This window comes from Rhinatrema bivittatum, unplaced genomic scaffold (genome assembly GCF_901001135.1).
Source record: "Rhinatrema bivittatum unplaced genomic scaffold, aRhiBiv1.1, whole genome shotgun sequence".
Taxonomy (NCBI): domain Eukaryota; kingdom Metazoa; phylum Chordata; class Amphibia; order Gymnophiona; family Rhinatrematidae; genus Rhinatrema; species Rhinatrema bivittatum.
This window is the reverse complement of record NW_021820499.1, coordinates 277,654-301,404: the sequence shown is the minus strand read 5'-3', so window position 1 is coordinate 301,404 and position 23,751 is coordinate 277,654.

The window sequence follows — 23,751 nt, the reverse complement described above, 5'->3', positions numbered from 1 at the left end:
GGTGCATTTCCCTCTGAATGTTGGGAGCGCACAATAGAAGAGATCTGGCAGTCACTTACAGCACTGAGCCGGCTGCCCCCAGCACATGGACTGCTCCCTTAGGTTCATCGTGATGGATTCATATCTTCCTCTCCCCAATCCCCCTTTCTTTTAAAATTTGGAAGAGAGACTAGTGGGGCTTTTAGTGTTTCCTTCAGAACCTGTGCCACCTAGAATGCCAGAGGTTTGGTGGCAACACTGTGGGGAGCCATGGGGTTACGACCTGAAAGGGCCTCGTGTCATCATCAAGCACTGTCTGAAAATGTTCTCCCATGGGCCCGTGGGGCAGAACTGAAAATAAAAATAGCTATGACTTCTGACCTGATGACCGATTCCCATGTTCCCTCTGAACACACCACCTGATACCACAGCCAGTGCAGGCTGGCTCCTGTGCCTCCGGCCAATAGCCTGCATGGGGCTGACCACTGCCTTCCTCTGACACAGCCTGCACGGCTGCTGCCGTAAGTGCCTCCTATCCTGCCTCCCTCTCCAGTGACAGAGTCTTGCACCCTCCTCCCTCCAGGGCAGTAGCAGATCAGGTCCTACTGCTTGTGGGATTGAGCGGTGATTCCCACAGGCCTGGAGACACAAATGCAGTCTGAGTCCAGCCTTATCTTTATTACAGCGTCACAGTCACACAACAGTAGACGGTCTTCCCTTCAGAACAGTGCACTCAATCATTCACAGTTTCAGTTCTGCTTCCCTCAGTACTCACAGTTCAGCTTCGGCACAGCTCAATGTTGGGACAGTGTTACTTTACAGGAGCAGCCTTCCTCCTGGAGACCTGGGCCTGGTTTCTCGTTATTCCCACCTGGATCCCAGCTCTTATTCCCCAGTCTCTGGTTACACCCTCTGAGCCCATCCTTCCCCACAGGTGAAGTCAGAGTCCAGGCAAAGGCCAGAGACAGTGTGAGGTGGCAACCAAGGTCAGTCTGAGGAAGGCTGACAGGGAAGGCAAGGGAACAGTAGGACAGAGGAACAAGGTAGATGAAGAGGCAAGGCAAGAACAGGGTACAACACAGGCAGGAAAAGGTAGAACAAGGGATAAACTGGAACAGGGGTACAAGGCAGGGTACAGAGAAGGTAGATAGGCCACCAGGAGGCCTGGACAAGATAAGGGAAAGATAAGGAACACACACACAGGATAGGCCACCGGGAGAGCCACTTGGAGGCCCACAGGAACAGGAGGTCCACTGAGAGACCCATAGGAAACCAGTCAAACAAATAGGCAAGGAGCACAGGATCAAACAGAACAAGACAAGAAGGCATAAACAGGCCACAATGGGATGTACAGATGGGCTTGACCACTAGAAGACCTAAACTCACAGGTTAGAAGGGCCACTGGGAGACCAAGGGAAGCAGAAGGGCCACAGGAATTGGGAAGTGAACAAATGAACAGGAACAAGACAAATTCCTGAAAAGAGGGCCTAAACAGGCCAGGCTGGGAACAAGGCAAGGAGGAAACAAGGCAAGGTGCAAAGTTGGCCAGAGCAAGAAGCTGAGGTGACTCAATGATGAGATCCTGAGGAGACTGTGAGGGAGGGCTATATAGGGCTGGCCCTGCTGAGTCAGGTAGACTTCAAGGTGGTGGCTAGAGCAGGACTGAGTGCGACCCACTGAGGGCCCCTGGTGGCAGGGGGACCACCTAGCAGCCAGTGCCGTTACACACCAGGCTGGAGCAAGTCCTGGGTGGCTGCTGGCTGCCTCCTCATATACACAGCAAGCACTGCAGACACCACAGGATGCAGCTCCCCAAAGAGGTCACTCAGAAGCTACTTCAGAAGCACTGCCAGGCCCAGCCTGCACAAGGACTGAGCAGCATCCCCAGCTCCTATCAGAAGTTCCAGAAATGAGAGCCTTGCTGGCATCGCAGAGATGGTTCAGTAGCTCTCATCCTAAAGCTTTGAAAGATTGCGACAAGCAGAAGAGAAATGTAGACTGCCTGTGACAGGAGCTGAAGAACCAACCAGCACAGAAAGAGCCTTGGGCTCATCCAGCCATTGAGTCAGGCAAAAGAACGTGGGATGTTCAGTGCTACAGACAGGCAGCCAGACAGATATGGGACGCCTGGTCCTACAGACAGAGAGACGTGGGATGTTCAGTGCTACAGACAGGCAGCCAGACAGATATGGGACGCCTGGTCCTACAGAGAGACGTGGGATGCTCAGTACTACAGACAGGCAGACAGACAGACATGGGACGCCTGGTCCTACAGACAGAGAGACGTGGGATGCTCAGTCCTACAGACAGGCAGACAGACAGACATGGGACGCCTGGTCCTACAGACAGAGAGACGTGGGATGCTCAGTCCTTCAGACAGGCAGCCAGACAGATATGGGACGCCTGGTCCTACAGACAGGGAGACATGGGATGCTCAGTCCTACAGACAGGCAGCCAGACAGATATGGGACGCCTGGTCCTACAGACAGGGAGATGTGGGATGCTCAGTCCTACAGACAGGCAGCCAGACAGATATGGGACGCCTGGTCCTACAGACAGGGAGACATGGGATGCTCAGTCCTACAGACAGGCAGCCAGACAGATATGGGACGCCTGGTCCTACAGAGAGACGTGGGATGCTCAGTACTACAGACAGGCAGACAGACAGACATGGGACGCCTGGTCCTACAGACAGAGAGACGTGGGATGCTCAGTCCTACAGACAGGCAGACAGACAGACATGGGACGCCTGGTCCTACAGACAGAGAGACGTGGGATGCTCAGTCCTTCAGACAGGCAGCCAGACAGATATGGGACGCCTGGTCCTACAGACAGGGAGACATGGGATGCTCAGTCCTACAGACAGGCAGCCAGACAGATATGGGACGCCTGGTCCTACAGACAGGGAGACATGGGATGCTCAGTCCTACAGACAGGCAGCCAGACAGATATGGGACGCCTGGTCCTACAGACAGGGAGACATGGGATGCTCAGTCCTACAGACAGGCAGCCAGACAGATATGGGACGCCTGGTCCTACAGACAGGGAGATGTGGGATGCTCAGTCCTACACACAGGGAGATGTGGGATGCTCAGTCCTACAGACAGGCAGCCAGACAGATATGGGACGCCTGGTCCTACAGACAGACGTGGGATGCTCAGTCCTACAGACAGGCAGCCAGACAGATATGGGATGCCTGGTCCTACAGACAGATGTGGGATGCTCAGTCCTACAGACAGACGTGGGATGCTCTGTGCTGCTTTTCCTGCAGACTGTCATGTGTGTGTGTGTGTGTGGGGGGGGGGGGGGGTGATTCATGAAGCATGGAGCAGGCTCCTGGGCTCTTCCCAGATGAACTTGCCTGTGTGTGTACAGCTGACTTTAAGGCGACCTTCAGTGCAGCGTCTGAGTGCTGCCTGTGCGCTGAGCAATCGCTGGTAAATCTTTATTAATTTTAATTGGCGGCACCATTTATAAGAACCATTAAAAAGGATAAATGGAGGCCATCCAGGATAATGTCTTTTGTTAATTAGTTTGTCAGCAGTGTTTTAATATCCCCTAATGACTTCATATTTCAGAGCTGACATTAAAGGAGAGACAGTGAGACAGGAAATGCTCTTATCAGGCTCGGCTTTCCCCCTCTCTCTTTTTTAAACAAGAAATGCCCTTCCGTGGCTCTGCAAGGTTAGGGTGGTCCTTCTCCAGCAGCCCAGGCCTGACCTCCCCGGCGAGAGGCAGGGCTCACTGCAGGAGCATACCTGGGGAGCGCCAGCCCCACCGATGACCCCCTGTGACCTTGGCCCTCTGCCCAGCTCTCCTGCTCGCTGCCAGATCGTGAGGACAGAGGAAGCGGCTCACTTGCTAGGGCTTTTTTTCCCAAGTGCAGGCGTTATTTCACCCCTCTCGGCCGTCTGCACAAACGGCAGGAGAAACCACAAAGCGTGCGACGCCTCTCAGCGCGCACAATTTACACACATTTCTAGGAAAGGGGTTCATGAAGGTGGGCGGGGGGCGAGCATCCGATGCTGCTGCTCCTGCCCGCCGCCAGGCCCGGCGATGCCGTCAGGCCCGGTGATATCTCCCTCTCTCAGCGCACGTGGCAAATGACCCCCAGCTCCTGAAAGAAATACCCCAAAAACGGAGAACGGTCTCCAGCTCCGTGCCTCACCCGGGCTCTACTTCCCGTCTCGTCCGTCCCTTTCAAAACTGCCGCCCTGAGCGGATTCTCTGCCGCCCCGCCCTCCTCCGGTGCCCTATCCCGCCTAACGCTTCTGCCGGCCCCGTGGGGGGGCCACACGTGAGCAGGCACCGACAAAACAGCTCCAGAAGCGGGGGCAGGGCACCCATGGCAGCCTCACTCCCCTGCCCCCCCCCCCCCCCAAGGCACGGGACTGGGGCAGCGGCCGTGATGCCCCCGCCCCAGGGACTGCTCTGTCACTGACTCTGCCCCAAGCCTGGGTGTGGCCTTGCGAGTTACTTTCATTCCCTGAACCCCAGCTCCGTGTGGCCCTGGGATGGTTTTCTAAAATCGCTTTTTGCTCTGTCTCAGCCGTTCTGCTACAGGCGCAGGCTCTGCCCTCCCCCCCCCCTCCACTGTGCGATTCCTGCCGTCCCCACCTCAGAAAGGCCCCAGATCTCCCGTCCCTCAGGAACGTGCACGAGGCTTGGCCTATTCATTCATTTAAACAGTTTCTGTTCCAGTGAGGTCCCGAGCTCAGCGGATTACAATCAGGATAGCAATAACCAACACACGAAATTAAAACAGCAACAACCCAGCCAACAGCGCCAAGCAACATAGGGAAAGCATCAAGGAAGGATTGCGGGGGCCAATGGCCTGGGCCGCTCTCCCCACCCCAGCCAAGAAGCAGGAGGAAAGAGAAAGCAGCGAGGCCCTTACTGAGCTGCGATGGGGGAAACGCTGCGTGAGGTGGGAGGTTAAGAGAGAGAGAGAAGAGGAAAGAGAAGGGCATCAGGAGGGGAGGAGTCACACGGAAAGGGGAGGAGTCACACGGAAAGGGGAGGAGTCACACGGAAAGGGGAGGAGTCACACGGAAAGGGGAGGGTCAGCGGTTGGGTTCAAATCTGGGCAGGTTGATAGGGCAGAGAGGGTGAGGTAGGATAGGAAGACATCAGAAGTGGAAAGCTGCGAGTAGGAGAAGACGCTGACGAGTTTGTTGTCCCGCCCGCCCTCCCTGCATCTTGTTCCTGTGATGTTGTACTTTTATGGTGATGTGAATGGCGCAGGAAGGCGGTAAAACCCCCAGCCCAGTTCATGTTTACTGTTAAAGGGGGAGTTGGGTTAGGGTAGGGGGGGGTGCCCTGTGTAGTTGGGGGGGGGGGGGCTGCTACACGGGATGACCGCAGAACCCTGGGGCCAAGGTTCGCGGCCGAGCTTGCCCTCGCTGGTATGAGACGGAGCAAGCGGGGGGAGGGGGTGGCTCCACCATTGGGGTTTAAGGTGGTGGAGAAACGGGGCGGGGCTGGGGGGGGAAGGGAAAAGGGGGGGCATGGAAAGGGGTTAATTGTTATTGTTAGGGCTCGGGTTATGTTGGTAATAAACTGCGGCCAATTTAAAAACCAAACAGTGTTGAGTTTTTATTGGGGTAGTGGGGGACAGTTAATCGAGCGCCAGTGTTTCATCCCTGTGTTAATGTGCCCAGTGAATGAAGTGGTGAGAGAGCTCTCACTCCTCAGAGCCCCGGCACGACAATGAACCATGTCTCCACCTCCTCTGCAATCAGTGCCGTGTAATCCTGCGGGCCAGCCAGTGAACGCGGCCTCCTGGAGTTCAATAGGTCCCTGGGAACGGGAGTGGTGCCGAGTGACTGGAGAAGAGCGGTGGTGGTCCCGCTTCACAAGAGAGGAGGCTGGGAATTACAGGCTGGTCAGCCTCACCTCGGTGGTGGGAAAAGTAATGGAGACCCTGCTGAGGGAAAGGAGAGTGAATTATCTACAGACGGGAATATTGCTGGACCAGAGGCAGCATGGATTCACCAGGGGAAGATCCTGTCAGATGAATCTGATTGACTTTTTTGACTGGGTAACCAAGGAATTGGATCAAGGAAGAGCGCTCAATGTCATCTACTTGGATTTCAGCAAAGCTTTCGACACTGTCCCGCACAGGAGACTGGTGAATAAAACGAGAAGCTTAGGAGTTTTTCCTAAGCTTCTTTCAGATACTTGAAAAACTTTAACGATCCAAAGACAACGACAAACCTTTTCCGACAGAAAAAAATCAGCAGAACCAGAGGTCACGAGCTGAGGCTCCAAGGAGGAAGACTAAGAACCAATGTCAGGAAGTATTTCTTCACGGAGAGAGTGGTGGATGCCTGGAATGCCCTTCCGGAGGAAGTGGTGAAGTCTAAAACTGTGAAGGACTTCAAAGGGGCGTGGGATAAACATTGTGGATCCATCAGGTCCAGAGGACACATATAAAAGAGCAGGTAGCAAAACACTGCACGGAGCGGCAGTAGCCACAGAGGCATTCACGGAGCGGGATGCCAGTGGCCAGTGGTAGGTGTTCCACCTTCATGGAGCAGAAGGATGGAGGGCTGTCATCTTCCAATTAAATTAAAAAAAAACAATAAAACAGGGATGGGATCCATCAGGTCTAGAGGACGCATATAAAGAGCAGGTAGTAAAACACTGCACGGAGCAGCAGTAGCCACAGAGGCATTCACGGAGCAGGATGCCAGTGGTAGGTGTCCACCTTCACGGAGCGGAAGGATGAAGGGCAGCCATCTCCCAATTAAAAAAAAAAAAGAAAAAAACAGGGATGGGTTCATGGGCTGTAGGTATTACCAATTATTAGGCTTTTCAATATTTGATGATAGTTAATGTGACTTTCAAGGCATACTTCACTTTCAATGCATATCCAGCATAGCTCCCTGCTTCAACGACAGGGGAGAAGAAAAACTGATACTTCACGCATATCCAGCATAGCTCTCTGCTTCATGGCAGAGAGCTATGCTGCCGCTTACCCAACTAATCAAACTTAATATTTCACTTGGAAGCAGCTCCATCACTGCTCTCTACATTAATAGTGGGGGTGAAAAGGGAATTAGAACATAAGGTTACTAAGAGCCAAGAGAAACAGATAACATAAGGTTACTAAGAGCCAAGAGAAACAGATAAGTATAAGTGTGAAGCTTGCTGGGCAGACTGGATGGACCGATTGGTCTTCTTCTGCCGTCATTTCTATGTTTCTATGTTTCTAAGGTGGTGACCTGGATTGCAAACTGGTTGACGGACAGAAGACAATGTGTGATGGTAAATGGAGCCTGCTCTGAAGAGAGAACGGTGTTGAGTGGAGGGCCGCAAGGATCGGTGTTGGGACCGGTCCTGTTCAATATCTTTGTGAGCGACATTGCGGAAGGGATAGAAGGTAAGGTTTGTCTTTTTGCCGATGACACTAAGATCTGCAACAGAGTGGACATGCTGGAAGGAGTGGAGAGAATGAGACGGGATTTAAGGAAGCTGGAAGAGTGGTCGAAGATATGGCAGCTGAGATTCAATGCCAAGAAGTGCAGAATCAGGCATCTGGGGAGTGGAAATCCAAAAGATTCTCTACATTCCAAGTTGCATTATGTCCCTGTTTTATTGTAACTGCTATTTCTTCTTCTAGCACTTGTTAATGTTCTAAGTATTTCTCTTTTTGTCACACCCTGTTAATTGTAAACCGGCATGATGCGATTCCCATCGCGAATGCCGGTATATAAAAAATTTAAATAAATAAATAAAAGAAATGTATTTGATGGGGGGAGAAGGGCTGATGTGCACGGAGCAGGAGAGAGACCTTGGGGTGATGGTGTCTAATGAACTGAAGTCGGCAAAACAATGTGACAAGGCGATAGCTAAAGCCAGAAGAATACTGGGCTGCATAGAGAGAGGAATATCGAGTAAGAAAAGGGAAGTGATTATTCCCTTGTACAGGTCCTTGGTGAGGCCTCACCTGGAGTACTGTGCTCAGTTCTGGAGACCGTATCTACAAAAAGACAAAGACAAGATGGAAGCGGTACAGAGAAGGGCAACCAGGAAGGTGGAGGATCTTCATCGGATGACGTACGAGGAGAGATTGAAGAATCTAAATATGTACACCCTGGAGGAAAGGAGGAGCAGAGGCGATATGATACAGACTTTCAGATACTTGAAAGGTTTTAATGATCCAAAGACAACGACAAACATTTTCCGTTGGTCATTTTCAGGGGTCACGATTTAAAACTCCAGGGAGAAAGACTCAGAACCAATGTCAGAAAGTATTTCTTCACGGAGAGGGTTATGGATGCCTGGAATGCCCTTCCGGAGGAAGTGGTGAAGACCAGAACTGTGAAGGATTTCAAAGAGGCATGGAATAAACACTGTGGATCCATAAAATCTAGAGGATGTGAATGAAGAGAAGAGGCATGGGGGTGGCTTGCGGGAATGACGACTACTACCTGGAGATTAATATCCTAATTCAATAAACATACACACAGTTAATGTGACTCCAACATTGCTCTATGCTTCAACGGCAAGAGGAAATGTGGAAAAAAAGGATTTGCATCTACAAAAAAGCAGGGGAGTAGCTTGCTTGATACGGCGGTTACTACCCCAAACCAAATTACCCTGATACTTCACTTTCAATGATATCCAGTGTAGCTCTCTGCTTCAACAGCAGGGGGAATGATGAAAATATCTCTGCTTCAACGGCAGGGGGAATGTTGAAAAGATGATTTACATTTGGATAACAACCTACAAGGACTGAGTTGCACAGGCTGGATAAACATGCGTGGGAGTAGCTTGCTATGACGGCGGTAACTACCCTTAAACAATTAGCTAGATGCAGCTCCAGCACTGCTAAATACATTGATGGCGGGGGTGGAATGGAAATAGATCGATGGCGAGGGTGGAAGGGAACTAGATCGATGGCGAGGGTGGAAGGGAAATAAAACAAAAAAGACACTTATAAGGGACAAGAGTAACAGACAGGTAAGGGGGGGGAAATAGTGAAAGCTTGCTGGGCAGACTGGATGGACCGTTTGGTCGTCTTCTGCCGTCATTTCTATGTTTCTATGAAGCTATGTTTGCAAAAAGCAGGAGGAAATGTGCCCAATGAATGAAGTGGTGAGAGAGCTCTCACTAGTCAGAGCCCCTGCACGAGAATGCGCCATGGCTCCACCTCCTCTGCAATCAGCGCCCTGTAATCCTGCGGGCCAGCCAGTGAACGCGGCCTCCTGGATCCCTCTGCTGATCCACTGGCAGCCCAGCCCTGACTTGCCACCATCACGCACACTTTTACCTCGCACTTACCTGGGGCAGTTCCTAATTCCACCCCGAGCACAGAATCATAGAGAGAGCGCTCTGGAAGTGACCACAGTGAGATCTCATCTATTTATGTATCCATTACAGGGATTTATTACTCACTCTTCTACCAGAGTACTCAGTTCAAGGTACAGGATTACTGACGGCTTTACAAAGCTTGGGAACATTATAAATAATGTCATATATGAAAAACTGGCACAACAGAAATATACTGCATACATCAGACCGGTTAGCCTGACTTCAGTGCCAGGAAAAATAGTGGAAAGTATTGTAAACATCAAACTCACAGAACATATAGAAAGACATGGTTTAATGGAACAAAGTCAGCATGGCTTTACCCAGGGCAAGTCTTGCCTCACAAATCTGCTTCACTTTTTTGAAGGAGTTAATAAACATGTGGATAAAGGTGAACCGGTAGATGTAGTATACTTGGATTTTCAGAAGGTGTTTGACAAAGTTCCTCATGAGAGGCTTCTAGGAAAAGTAAAAAGTCATGGGATAGGTGGCGATGTCCTTTCGTGGATTGCAAACTGGCTAAAAGACAGGAAACAGAGAGTAGGATTAAATGGTCAATTTTCTCAGTGGAAGGGAGTGGACAGTGGAGTGCCTCAGGGATCTGTATTGGGACCCTTACTGTTCAATATATTTATAAATGATCTGGAAAGAAATACGACGAGTGAGGTAATCAAATTTGCGGATGATACAAAATTGTTCAGAGTAGTTAAATCACAAGCAGATTGTGATAAATTGCAGGAAGACCTTGTGAGACTGGAAAATTGGGCATCCAAATGGCAGATGAAATTTAATGTGGATAAGTGCAAGGTGATGCATATAGGGAAAAATAACCCATGCTACAGATACACAATGTTAGGTTCCATATTAGGAGCTACAACCCAAGAAAGATCTAGGCATCATAGTGGATAACACATTGAAATCGTCGGCTCAGTGTGCTGCAGCAGTCAAAAAAGCAAACAGAATGTTGGGAATTATTAGGAAGGGAATGGTGAATAAAACGGAAAATGTCATAATGTCTCTGTATCACACCATGGTGAGACCGCACCTTGAATACTGTGTACAATTCTGGTCACCGCATCTCAAAAAAGATATAATTGCGATGGAGAAGATACAGAGAAGGGCGACCAAAATGATAAGGGGAATGGAACAGCTCCCCTATGAGGAAAGACTAAAGAGGTTAGGACTTTTCAGCTTGGAGAAGAGACGGCTGAGGGGGGAAATGATAGAGGTGTTTAAAATCATGAGAGGTCTAGAACGGGTAGATGTGAATTGGTTATTTACTCTTTCAGATAATAGAAAGACTAGGGGGCACTCCATGAAGTTAGCATGGGGCACATTTATAACTAATCGGAGAAAGTTCTTTTTTACTCAACGCACAATTAAACTCTGGAATTTGTTGCCAGAGGATGTGGTTGGTGCAGTTAGTATAGCTGTGTTTAAAAAAGGATTGGATAAGTTCTTGGAGAAGTCCATTACCTGCTATTAAGTTCACTTAGAGAATAGCCACTGCTATTACTAGCAACAATAACATGGAATAGACTTAGTTTTTGGGTACTTGCCAGGTTCTTATGGCCTGGATTGGCCGGCTACATGAGCGCCTGTATTTCCACTAGGACTTCTAGTTATTACAGAACCTGCAGCCTGCCAGACAGACCCGGCTACGTGAGCGCCTGCGTTTCCACTAGGACTTCTAGTTATTACAGAACCTGCAGCCTGCCAGACAGACCCGACTACGTGAGCGCCTGCGTTTCCACTAGGACTTCTAGTTATTACAGAACCTGCAGCCTGCCAGACAGAAGAGATGACTGATGGGGGATATAATAGAAGTCTACAAACTCATGAAAGGACTTGAACAAGTTAATGTAAATTGGTTATTTACTCTCTCAGATAATAGAATGACTAGGGGGCACTCCATGAAGTTAGCAAGTAGCTCATTTAAAACAAATCAAAGAAAATTCTTTTTCACTCAGAGCATAGTTAAGCTCTGGAATTTATTGATAGGATCAACTTGGTGGGCTTGTGGCGCTTTATGTCGAGGAGGGTATAGAGTCCAGCAGGATAAAGATCATACAAGATACTAATGCTCAGTAGAATCTATATGGATAGAAATCCCATGTGTGTTGGGTAAGAGTATAGTGATAGGAGTATACTACCGTCCACCTGGACAAAATGGTCAGACAGATGATGAAATGCTAAGAGAAATCAGGGAAGCTAACCAATTTGGCAGTGCAGTAATAATGGGAGATTTCAATTACCCCAATATTGACTGGGTAAATGTAACATCAGGACTTGCTAGAGACATAAAGTTCCTGGATGGAATAAATGATTGCTTCATGGAGCAATTGGTTCAGGAACCAACAAGAGAGGGAGCTATTTTAGATTTAATTCTTAGTGGAACACAGGATTTGGTGAGAGAGGTAACAGTTGTGGGGCAGCTTGGCAACAGTGATCATAACATGATCAAATTTAAACTAATAACTGGAAGGGGGACAATAAGTAAATCTGCAGCTCTAACACTAAACTTTCAAAAGGGAAACTGTGCTGGCTCAATAAGAAATATCCAGATAGCTGACGCCTCCCCTTAATCAGTCAACAGGCAAAGGTCTTTTAAGTTTGAAATAAGTTTGAAATATTTATTGCACAGATAATTTTCACTACTCACAATTGTTGCTTCCAAATGTATATATGTGCCCCAGGGAGATCTTTGTAGCTGGAGGTAGGCAGGAGAAGGGAGATGGAGTTTCTTGGGATTCAGGATGAGAAGGCAAGGGGTTCTGAAGCCGATTATTCTTTAGAATTAAAGTGATGAGAGGGGTAAAAAGGCTAATTGTATTTCAGAGGCTGCAGGCACTTCTAGCCCTTAAGCAGCATGGCTTAGACTGACTAACAGTCTTGGGAAGTGATTACAGGAAACATCCCCCACAAGCTGGGGCTAGAGGGCAAGATCCAATGGCAGCGAGCCTAGGATCCATGTGACGCAAGGGGGTCATGAAGGTCAGTCCCTTGAGCCAATAAGGCACTTAAGAAGACTCAAGTTAGATTGAGAGGGCACGCAGACCCTTCCCAATGAGAGAAGCAGGGGGGGGGGGAGTTTCTCTTAAAGGCAAAACTCCCCTTAAAGGCAGGGCTCACAGGCTTTTATCATGGGTTACAAATAAAGACTGCACTAGGCACAGTTAAACTGCAATGTATATACAGATGCCAAAATGTACCCACTGCTGGGGACAGAACAGAAACTTTGATAAAATGAGGAAAATGGTTAGAAAAAAACTGACAGGTGCAGCTGCAAAGGTTAAAAGTGTTCAACAGGCTTGGACTTTGTTTAAAAATCAATCCTAGAGGCACAGTCCATATGAATTCCACGCCCGTGGCATGGCCATGGGTGGGCCTGGGTGGGCAGCTGCCCACCCGATTTGGACCCAGGCCCACCCAACTGGCAGCGGAACTGCAAGGCCGTCATGGGATCCCATCCCCGCGACGGTGAAGAGGAGGACCCTGGCCCGGTGCGCCATTCCGTGCATTTGCACGGTTTCACATGGGGAAGCGGTCCTGCGGCCGTAGGGCCCACCGATCTTCCTGTTTGGGGGGGGGGAGCGGAAGCGCCACGCACCGCTTCCACCCCTTCCCCCCCAAATAGGAAGATCGGTGGGCCTCCTGGGGGAATTCTGCGGAGCGCAGAAAATAGCAGAGGAGACCCCAGCATGTTGCGCACGGAGCGCGTCCCGCGACACATGGACGCGCTCCGTTCGCGGCAAAGATGAAGACCCGGTGTGCCGTTCACGGTGAAAATGGAAGGCCCCTGTGTGCCGCGAACGCAGGATGTGCTCTGTTCGCGGCATGCCGGTGAGAGAGAATGTGTGTCAGAGAGGGGAGAGGAGGGTGAGAGAGGAGGGTGTGAGAGCGCATGGGGGGATGCCAGTGAGAGAGAACGTGTGTGTGAGAGAGGGGAGGGTAAGAGACAGCTTGGTTGGTAAGGGGGAGTGGGGGGATGCTTGAGTGTGGGTTTCAGAGAGGGAGCCTATATGAGGGGAGGAGTGTGGGGGAGGGGATTTTGAGAGAGAGCATATGAGGTAAGAGAGGGTGGGTGGGGGGATGCTTGAGTGTGGGTTTCAGAGAGAGGGAGCCTATATAAGGGGAGGGGGATGCCAGTGAGAGAGAATGTGTGAGAGGAGAGGGGGTGTGGGGGAGGGTGAGAGACAGCTTGGTTGGTAAGGGGGAGTGGGGGGATGCTTGAGTGTGGGTTTCAGAGAGAGGGAGCCTATATGAGGGAAGGGGGATGCCGGTGAGAGAGAATGTGTGTGAGAGAGAAGAGAGGGGGTGTGGGGGAGAGTGAGAGACAGCTTGGTTGGTAAGGGGGAGTGGGGGAATGCTTGAGTGTCGGTTTCAGAGAGCGGGAGCCTATATGAGGAGATTGTGAAGGAGTGTGTATGTGTGTGACAGATTGGGAGTGCGTGTGTATGAAAAAGGGATCGTGTGTATGTGACGGTGCTAGCCTGTGTGAAGGGATGGTGTATGAGTGAGACAGAGCCTGTGTGAAGGGCTGCGTGAGAGAGCGACATAGGTAGCCTGTGTGAGGATGTATGTGTGAGAGAGAAAGGGAGCTTGTGTGGGTGTGTATGCAAGAGAGAGGGCCCTGTATGAGGGGATGTGTGTGTGTGCGAGAGAGTGAGGGAGCCTGTATGAGGGGATGTGTGTGTGCGAGAGAGTGAGGGAGCCTGTATGAGAGGATGTGTGTGTGTATTAGAGAGAGGAAGCATGTGTGTGAGAGAGGGAGGGAAAGAGGGAGCCAGTGTGAGGGGCAGTACTGAGAACAGGGTCAAACTCTGGGACTGGTGATAGAGGGGAAGGGGTTGAGCCTGGAGATGGAGGGGAGAGATACTGGCAGGTGGAGCAGTTGGGGCTTAAGAGAGTAAAGTGGCCAGGGGGGTAGGGAGAGCGAGTGGAAGGGACCCTCTTACAGTGAATTTCTAGGGAAATTCTGCTCAAAATATTTAAAATTCTGCATCTTTAAGTAACAACTTTTTTCTGTATTAATTTAAAATGTAACTACTTAAAGACTGACCAATCGCTAATAAAACCACACACCTTGACTTACTTTTAATTTGAGGTGGACCTTTGGTAAATGGTTAAGAACTCTAGCTTAAGTACCAATGTGCCCAGCATTTATATCAAATCAACAAGAACCTGTGAGTGTTTATGATCTTCATCGTATAGCATGGTTCACTTTCACACTCTGCCTTGTGCTTAATCATTGGTCAGAACAAGTACATTTTTTCTTATTTTCTTTGCAACTTATCCCTTGCTGTGCCACATACATGTTATTGCTTGTAAGGTTTTGGGTGGACCCTTGGACACTGTGGAGATGACCATGCCCATGGGGAGAAGTCCTGTGAGGGGCCACAGGTCAGGCTCAGCTTTAGGACACACAACACAGAATTATCTTTTATTAAACAGAGTTGAGAAGCCACCAGAGGTGGCAGTAGTGAGTAGAGATCGATTTATTTATTGAAAAACTTTTCTATACCGCCATTCGGTTAGGTACCATCATAACGGTTTACAATAAGGCACAAATAGCAATATCGGAAACAGATAATAAATTCTATCACTAAACATGTGCCAAGACTTTACGGTAACACAGATCGTGATAAATATTCATAATTGGATGTGTTATATCATGTCCATTCTTTTGTAACAGGTTTAAAATAGGTAGTTTATATAAACTTAATCTTTGGTGAGCAAAAATATTTAAAAAATAAAAATAGAAAATATTCCCGTGTAGATTGGGGTAATGTGTGTGGGTGTTCTGCAGACCGCATCCTATACTCTTCGGATTTTACTCTCCTTTCTCTTTGTTGTATGCCTGTTTAAATAGCCATGTTTTTAAATGGTTTCTGAAGGTTTTGATGTCTCTTTGTAAGCGGATCTCAGCAGGCATGGAGTTCCATAGCATAGATCCTGCTAAGGGAAAGCGCCTTTTCCCTTACTTGGGTTAGTCTTGCTGTTTTAATTGAGGGGATGGTCAGTAAAGCCTTATTTGCTGATCTCAGGTTTCTGTGAGGGATGTGTACGTGGAGGGCTGTATTCAGCTTTTTCATTATGTATTAATTTATGTATGCTACATAGGGTTTTGTACTGTATTCTTTGCTCGATGGGTAGCCAGTGTAATTCCATCAGGGTTTCAGTGATGTGGTCTCTTTTACTTTTACCAGTCAGAATTCTGGCGGCCGTGTTCTGCATTATTTGGAGTGCTCTAATTGTTGTGTATGGTAATCCAAGTAGGAGGGAATTACAGTAGTCAGTGCTAGCGAAAATCAGAGCTTGTAACACTGAGCGGAAGTTATTTGTTGTAAGTAGAGGTTTTAGTCTTCTAAAGGTCATGAGTTTGGAGTATCCTTCCCTTACTTTTAACGATATGTGTTGTTTTAGGTTCAGTTCTGTGTCAATTATCACTCCGAGGTTTCTCACTTTCTCTGTAAGTTCAATTTTTTAGTTGTTTTTGAGTATGATAGGGTTTTGGACTATTTCAATATTTTTGCGTTCCAAGAGTAGGAATTCTGTTTTCTCTATGTTAATCACTAATTCCATCTGGTTTAGTAATTGTTTGATGATATCCAGATACATGTTTGCTATGTTCAGTGTCTTTTCAATTGTGTCATCAATGGGTAGGATTATTTGAATATCATCAGCATAAATGTAGTGTGAGATGCTTAGACCCGCTAGTAGGTGACATAATGGTAGTAAGTATATGTTAAATAGGGTGGTCGATAAGGCTGATCCCTGAGGGACTCCTGTTTTAAGGTTTATTTTATTTGACATTATGTCTTTTATCTGTACTTGGTAGTATCTATTGTCTAGGTATGATTGGAACCATTTGATTGTTTTGTTACTTAATCCTATTTCTTCTAATCTGTTTAGTAGGATGTTGTGATTTACCGTATCAAATACTGCCGATAGGTCAAGCATCATTAAGATGTACCGCTTACCGCTGTCAAAGCCTCTCATGATGTTATCTGTCAGGGCATGCAGAAGCGTTTCTGTACTATAGTTTTTGCAAAATCCATGTTGTGATGGATATAGGATATTGTTATTCTCTAAGGGGTGGATTTTATAATTTTGCGCGAGCGCGAACAAAAGTACGCTGGATTTTATAAGATACGCGCGTATCTTATAAAATCCGGGGTCGGCGCGCGCAAGGGGGTGCACATTTGTGCAACCTGCGTGCGCCGAGCCCAGCGCACACTGCCTGTTCCCTCTGAGGCCGCTTCGATTTCGGAGCGGCCTCGGAGGGAAATTTCCTTCGCCCTCCCCCCACCTTCCCCGGCCCTATCTAAACCCCCCCCCCTTTACCTTTGTTGCACGATTTACGCCTGCTAAAAGCAGACGTAAATCTGCGCGCGCCATCACCCGACCCGGGGGCTGGTCCAGAGGCCTCGACCACGCCCCCGGGCTGGCGCCACACCCCCCAGGCCCGCCCCCGCAACGCCACGTCACGCCCCCGAAACGCTGCATCATTTTAGGACACGCCCCTTTTACAAAGCCCCGGGACTTACGCGCGTCCTGGAGCTCTGCGTGCGCCGGCGGCCTATGCAAAATAGGTGCACCGGCGCGTGCAGGGCATTTAAAATCCGGCCCTAAGTGTTCAGCAAGCTGTTTTTGTATGGATTTTTCTATTAATTTTGCGATTAGTGGTAAGTTAGATACTGGCCTATAATTTTTCAGAATGCTCGGATCACTGTTTTTTTCTTTAAAATTGGTTTAACAATTGCCCCTTTTAGTGAGTCTGGCATGATTCCTTCTGTTAAGGATAGGTTGATAATCTTTGTTAGTATCGGGGATACTGTGTTGGCTACTTTCTTTATGTCCATAGTTGGTATAGTGTCTTCTGCATGTGGGGCGGGGTTGATTCTTTTTAGCATGGTTTCGACTTCTAGTTCTGAAATTTCATTGAATTCTGTCCATTGATTAACATCTCTTTTTTGCATTTTAATGTTTTGTTTGGTTGTGTTAGGAATCTTGTTTTTTAGGTTCATAATTTTTTCATTGAAGAACGTGGCTATTTCATTACATCTGTTTTCTAGTAAGCTTTGGGGAGTATCAGTTTTATCATTGGTGAGATTTGTTACAATGCTGAACAGTGTTCTTGGGTTATTTGCAAATTTTTCTATTTTAGTACTGTAATATTGTTTCTTTGTGTTGAGGATTATTTGTTTATAGTAGGCCAGGTGTTTTCTGTATTTAGTTAGGTTTTCGTGTGTTTTGGTTTTCCTCCTTTCATTTTCTTTTTTTCTCAGATTTCTTTTGGTTTCCTTTACCTTTTCATTGTGCCATTGTTTTGTTTCTTTGGGTTCTTTTATTTTGATGTTTTTTATTGGGTTTATCTCATCAGCTACTTTCTTAGTGGATTGCAACCATGATGTAATTGCGGAGTGGCAGTTGGTGTAGTCTATTTTAGTTAGTTTGACTTCTAATTTGTCTTTCAGGGCTTCTATGTTAAAAGGTGGGCGATATTTGAATTCATAGGGTTCTCTTTTTATTGTTGCTTGTTGTTCTGTGAATTTGACGGTGGATTGTATGAGGAAAGTGATCTGACCAGGGGATCTGTGTGTAGTCTGTTTTAATGTGTTCAAAGTAGCTTTGGTTAATAAATGATAAGTCAAGTGAGTGTCCGGCTTTGTGGGTTGGCTCATTGGTAGTTAGTGTGAAACCTAGTGCTGTCATTAAGTCTAATAGTGTTTGGCAGTTATTTGATAATGGATTTGAGTCCATATGTAGGTTGAAATCGCCTAGTACGATGGTGGGTTTCGATGTTTTTAAGTGTGTTGTTAGGAATTCAATTAGTGGGGAGATGTTTAATTCTAGAAGGCTTGGGGGGCAGTATATTAAGGTTTGTAGGTTATTGGTTTCAAATAGTGCAATTTCGTGGTTTCTAGGGGGTGTTATAGGGATTAGTTTACATTTAAACTTTTTTTCAATTATTAGGAGTAATCCACCCCCTCTTTTGTTTATTCTGGGGATTGAGACGACATCATATCTTGTGTGTGCTATTTGGTTCTTTAATACAATGTCTGATTTCTTTAGCCATGATTCTGTAATTGCTATAAAACTTGGTTTTGTGTCATAAAGTAAGTCTGTGATTATTGGGAATTTTTCAGTGATAGATTGTGCGTTGACTAATAGGAAAGTTAACATTACTAAATTGCTTGAAATAGTGATGTTTGTGGTGGTGCTGGTCTTTTTTATTTGTATGATATTACTAGATGTGGTTTTCTTGGTTTTGTGTGTTTGTTTCTGTGATTGTTTGAGTAAGATTTCCCATATTTACCTTTGTTGAGGCAGGTTTTGATAGGCTGTGTTTCGGGTTCACTATGTTTGTTGTCCATTTTCAGCGTTGTCTGTTCTGGTTTTGTCATCTGGTCTTCTAGTGTTGCGGCGTTTTCAAGGGGTGTACGAAGGGGCATACAAAGGGGCATGCCCCTTTGTTGTGCCCCTCTGGGGCGCAACGTCGGCACGCGGCGTACGGCGCCTCCGGGTCCCGACCTGGTTTAAATCCCTCCTCCTTGGCGTGCATTTTCCGGCGTCGATGACGTCGGCGTTAGCGTCAGCCAAGGGGGGGGAGGGTCCCAGTTGGAATTCCGGGGTCTGGGTACCTGTGCGGGGAGAGACAACGAGAGAGAAAAAAAGAAAAAGAGACTCCGAAGTAGCAGCATCGGAACCTGGTAAGAGGGCGAGAGAAACAGGGATTAAGCCTTGATGGTGCAGCAGGCAGGGCGGTCAGCAGACGCACTGCCTCTTCCGGGTCCCGACCTGGTTTAAATCCCTCCTCCTTGGCGTGCTTTTTCCGGCTGGGCATGTAGTCCCTCAGGACACTGGAACAGCGATCCCTCAATAGCTGTGCTGTAGTGGAGAGAAACTGAGATAGTGAGTACAGTGGAGCATACACAGGGCTCTGGTATAGAGCCTCATTGATTGATTACTCACACAGCTGCTTCTCCCGGAAGGTAACACAGAAGCTGGAATAGAGGCAGGCCCTCGAGGAGCGAGTATCTGGTTCCAGGGAACAGCTCTGAGAGAATATAGATGGTAACTCACAGATGGTGTAGGCAGCGGGTTCTTCCAAGCAGAAGTGAGCTCAAGCAGTGAGTCTGGGAACATGGGCCCTCGAGGAGCGAGTACCGTTTCCAGACAGCTACCTAAAAGAAAAGAGAGGCCCCCGAGGAGCGGGTACCCCGATAGAGTAACTCCAATTAAGGAGAGGCAGAGTAGCTAGGTTCGGAGACCGAATCCCATCTGTAAGGAGACCCTTGCTAACTCGAATAGCTAGCAAACAGAGTAGGCTTTTGTATTCGGGATGCGTGACGTCATCAAAGGGGGACGCCCCTGAGGATTTGTGCCAATGAAAGAATAAGAAGCACAGCCACGCGGCGTGCGCGCCCTATGGCAGCTGAACAACATGGCGGGATGCAGCGCCCAAGCCGGACCAGAGACGCCGGAGAGGACGGCAGGCAGACGCCGCGGCAGCCAGACGTCCATCAACCGCAGGAGTCGCCAAAGAGGTAAGGAGGGTGGGGTGGAGACGTCGGGCAGCGACAGTCGTAACAGTACCCCCCTTCAAAGGGCAGTCTTCTCTGCGGGTACCAGGTTTAGGCTTCAAAGGGTGCGCGAGATGAAATTGACGGAGCATCTCTTTATCAAGGATGTTAGCCTGAGGCTCCCAAGAGTTTTCTTCGGGGTCGAAACCTTCCCAAGAAAGAAGGTATTCAAGTGTTTTGCCTCGTCTTCGGACATCAAGAATCTCTTCGACCTTAAATTCTAGGTCAACTTCTGCGTTGATGGCAGGTGGTTCCTGAGTCTTGGAAGAGAATTCACTGAGTATGAGAGGTTTCAAGAGTGAAACGTGAAAAGCGTTGTGGATGTTTAGTCCAGGTGGTAGCTTCAGACTGTAAGTGATGTTGCCAAGGCATCGGAGGATTGGAAATGGTCCAACGTAGCGAGGAGCAAAACGAGTGGAGGGTAACTTCAGTCTGAGATGTTTGATAGATAACCAGACTTTGTCACCGGGTTTGAAGACAGGCGCTTGAGAATGGTGAGCATCATAAAACTTCTTAGCACAGTCACTCGCTTTAACTAGCATGACTTTCATCTGAGTCCACAGGTTATGAATTTCATCAGCAGTAGATTTGAGCTGCTGGGGACATCTCTGAGAGCTTCAGTGGAAGTGGCAGTGTTGGAGAGCGTCCATATACCACTTCAAAAGGTGTTGATCCAGTTGATGTTGCTGGATGAGAATTGATGGCGAATTCAGCCCAAGGTAACAGTTCAGCCCAGTTATTCTGACGGCAACTCACATAGGCTCGAATGAACTGTTTTAAGGTTCTATTCATCCGTTCTGTTTGGCCATTTGATTGCGGATGATAGGCTGAAGTGTAATCTAGAAAGATGTCGAATAACTTGCACAAGGCCCTCCAGAATCTTGCCGTGAATTGAGATCCTCGGTCTGAAACAATGTGTCTTGGTAGGCCGTGAAGGTGAAAAATGTGCGATATGAAGAGCTTCGCAAGCTCCAAGGCTGAAGGTAAGCCAGGCAGCACCACAAAATGGGCCATCTTGCTGAAGCGATCAACGGTTACCCAGATGGTATTCATTCCTCCAGAAAGGGGTAAATTGACTACAAAGTCAGTAGCGATGTGTGACCAGGGCTGTTCCGGAACTAGCAGTGGCTACAGCAATCCCCATGGTTGGCCAGAAGCAGGTTTCTGTTTGGCATGTTGGTACAAGATGCCACGTAGGATAGGGTATCTTTCTTGATAAGTAGGCCACCAATAAAACTTCTGGATCTTGAGCAGGATGCAGCGTTGAACAGGATGGCCAGCCAGCTTGGAATCGTGCACCCAAAAGAGCACTTTCTTCCTGAGGTGTTTAGGCACGATGGTCTTACCAGCGGGCACAGAATGTGTAGTCGCCAAGATGACTCTCTTCGGGTCAATTATGTGCTGAGGTTCTTCAGGCACATCCTCTGAGAAAAAGGAGCGTGACAAGGCATCAGCTCTGGTATTTCTGTCTCCGGGGCGATATTTAAGCACAAAGTCAAAATGATTGAAGAATAAGGACCATCTAGCTTGTCTGTGGTTAAGACGTTGCACATGGCGGAGATACTCTAGATTGTTATGGTCTGTGAATACGGTTATTTGATGTTGAGCGCCTTCGAGCCAAGGCTGCCATTCCTCGAATGCTAGCTTAATAGCCAAGAGCTCTTTATCTCCGATCCCATAATTCTTCTCTGCCAGGGAGAAACGTCGTGAGAAGAAAGAGCAGGGATGTAAGGATTTAGAGTCTCCAGTTTGGCTCAATACAGCCCCACGCCGACATCCGAAGAGTCAACTTCTACGATAAATGGCTTGTTGGGGTCAGGATGCCGCAAGCATGGTTCCATGGAAAAGGCAGTCTTTAATTTCTCAAAAGCGGAAATGGCCTCCACAGACCATTTTAAGGCACTGGCACCCTTGCGGGTCACTGCGGTCAAGGGTACTGTTAAAGAAGAGTAGTTCTTTATAAAGCTTCTATAATAGTTGGTAAACCCCAAAAATCATCTCAGAGCCTTCAGGCTGGTAGATTGGGACCAATTTTTGATACCCTCTAGCTTTTGAGGGTCCATCTGGAAGCCATCTTTAGACACGATATAGCCAAGAAAAGGCACAGAGTCTTTATGAAATTCGCATTTGGATAGTTTGGCGTAGAGCCGGTGTTCACGGAGTTGGCGCAGTACTTGCTTGACATCATCTAGATGAGTGGGCAAATCCTGAGAAAATATCAGGATATCATCCAGGTATACCACGACACTCTTGTACAACAGGTCCCGAAAGATGTCATTCATCATGTTCTGAAATATAGCGGGTGCGTTGCACAGGCCGAAGGTATTACTAAGTACTCAAAATGGCCGTCTCGAGTGTTGAAGGCTGTTTCCCATTCGTCGCCACTGCGAATGCGAACTAAGTTGTAGGCCCCTTTCAGGTCAAGTTTTGATTATATTTTGGCCCCCTGAAGCTGGTCAACAGCTCTGAGATTAAAGGCAAGGGGTAGTGGTCTTTAATCGTGATCTCGTTCAGACCTTGGTAATCGATACAAGGACGTAAGGTACTGTCCTTCTTCCCCACAAAGAAGAAGCCTGTGCCGGCTGGAGACTTCGATGGTCTAATAAACCCCTTCTGTAAATTCTCCTTGATTTATTCGGACATCGCCTTGTTCTCAATCGCTGAGAGTGGATAGACACGTCCTTTAGGAGGTTCAGTATTGGGTTTCAGTCTTATGGCACAGTCATAGGACCTATGCGGAGGAAGAATGTCAACAGCTTCTTTGGAAAACACATCACTAAAAGATGCGTATTGGGGCGGCAGTCCCGGCATCACTGGAGTTGTAGGCATGCAGATTACAGGAGCAATCTCCTTAAGGCACTTACCATGACAACCTGGGCCCCAGCGGGAGAGTTCCAAGGATGCCCAGTCAAATTGGGGTTGGTGCGACTGCAACCAGAGTAACCCCAGGACGATAGGGTGCATGGCCTTCTCTAAGACAAAGAAGGGAATTGACTCGGTATGGAGAGCTCCGGTGTGAAGAGTTACCAGTACAGTTTGGCAAGTCACATCGCCCAGTAAGGGCTCCCCATGGATGGAAGATAGGAGAAGTGGAACCTTCAAAGTGACAAGGGGGATCCTCAATTGTTCCACTAGGCGTCGAAGAATAAAGTTGCCTCCTGCCCCTGAATCCACCAGGGCAAGAGTTTGAAACTCAGATGGTCCGCAGATCAAGGAGACTGGGAGAGAGAGCAGAGGAGAGGGCATCGTAAGGCCTAAGAAAAGCCCTCCTGCGGGACTTAGGCCAGTCCGTTTCCCGGACGAATGGCATGTTGGAACATTGTGACCAGCCTGTCCACAATACATACAGAGACCATGCCTCTTCCGAAGTCTTCTCTCTTTGGAAGTCAAATGACTGCAACCAAGTTGCATTGGTTCATCTCCACTGGTAGCAGGAATTTCTGGAACCATCCGAGGTGCAGGTTTAGCACTAGCCTCCTTCTGACCTGGTCCTCTACTAGGCTGGAGCTCTTTCACCTTATCATGAAGCCAGTGGTCGATCCAAGTAGCCAAAGCCACTAGTTCATCCAGCGAGTCAGGTGTTTCACAAGCGGCCAGCTCGTCTTTCAAGCCTCTGAAGAAGAGAGTTTTCAGGCATTTGGGGTCCCAGCAGAGTTCTGTAGCAAGAGTAATAATGGGAGACTTCAATTACCCCAATATTGACTGGGTAAATGTATCATCGGGACACAGTAGAGAGATAAAGTTCCTGGATGGAATAAATGATAGCTTTATGGAGCAATTGGTTCAGGAACCGACGAGAGAGGGAGCAATTTTAGATCTAATTCTCAGTGGAGCACAGGACTTGGTGAGAGAGTTAACGGTGGTGGGG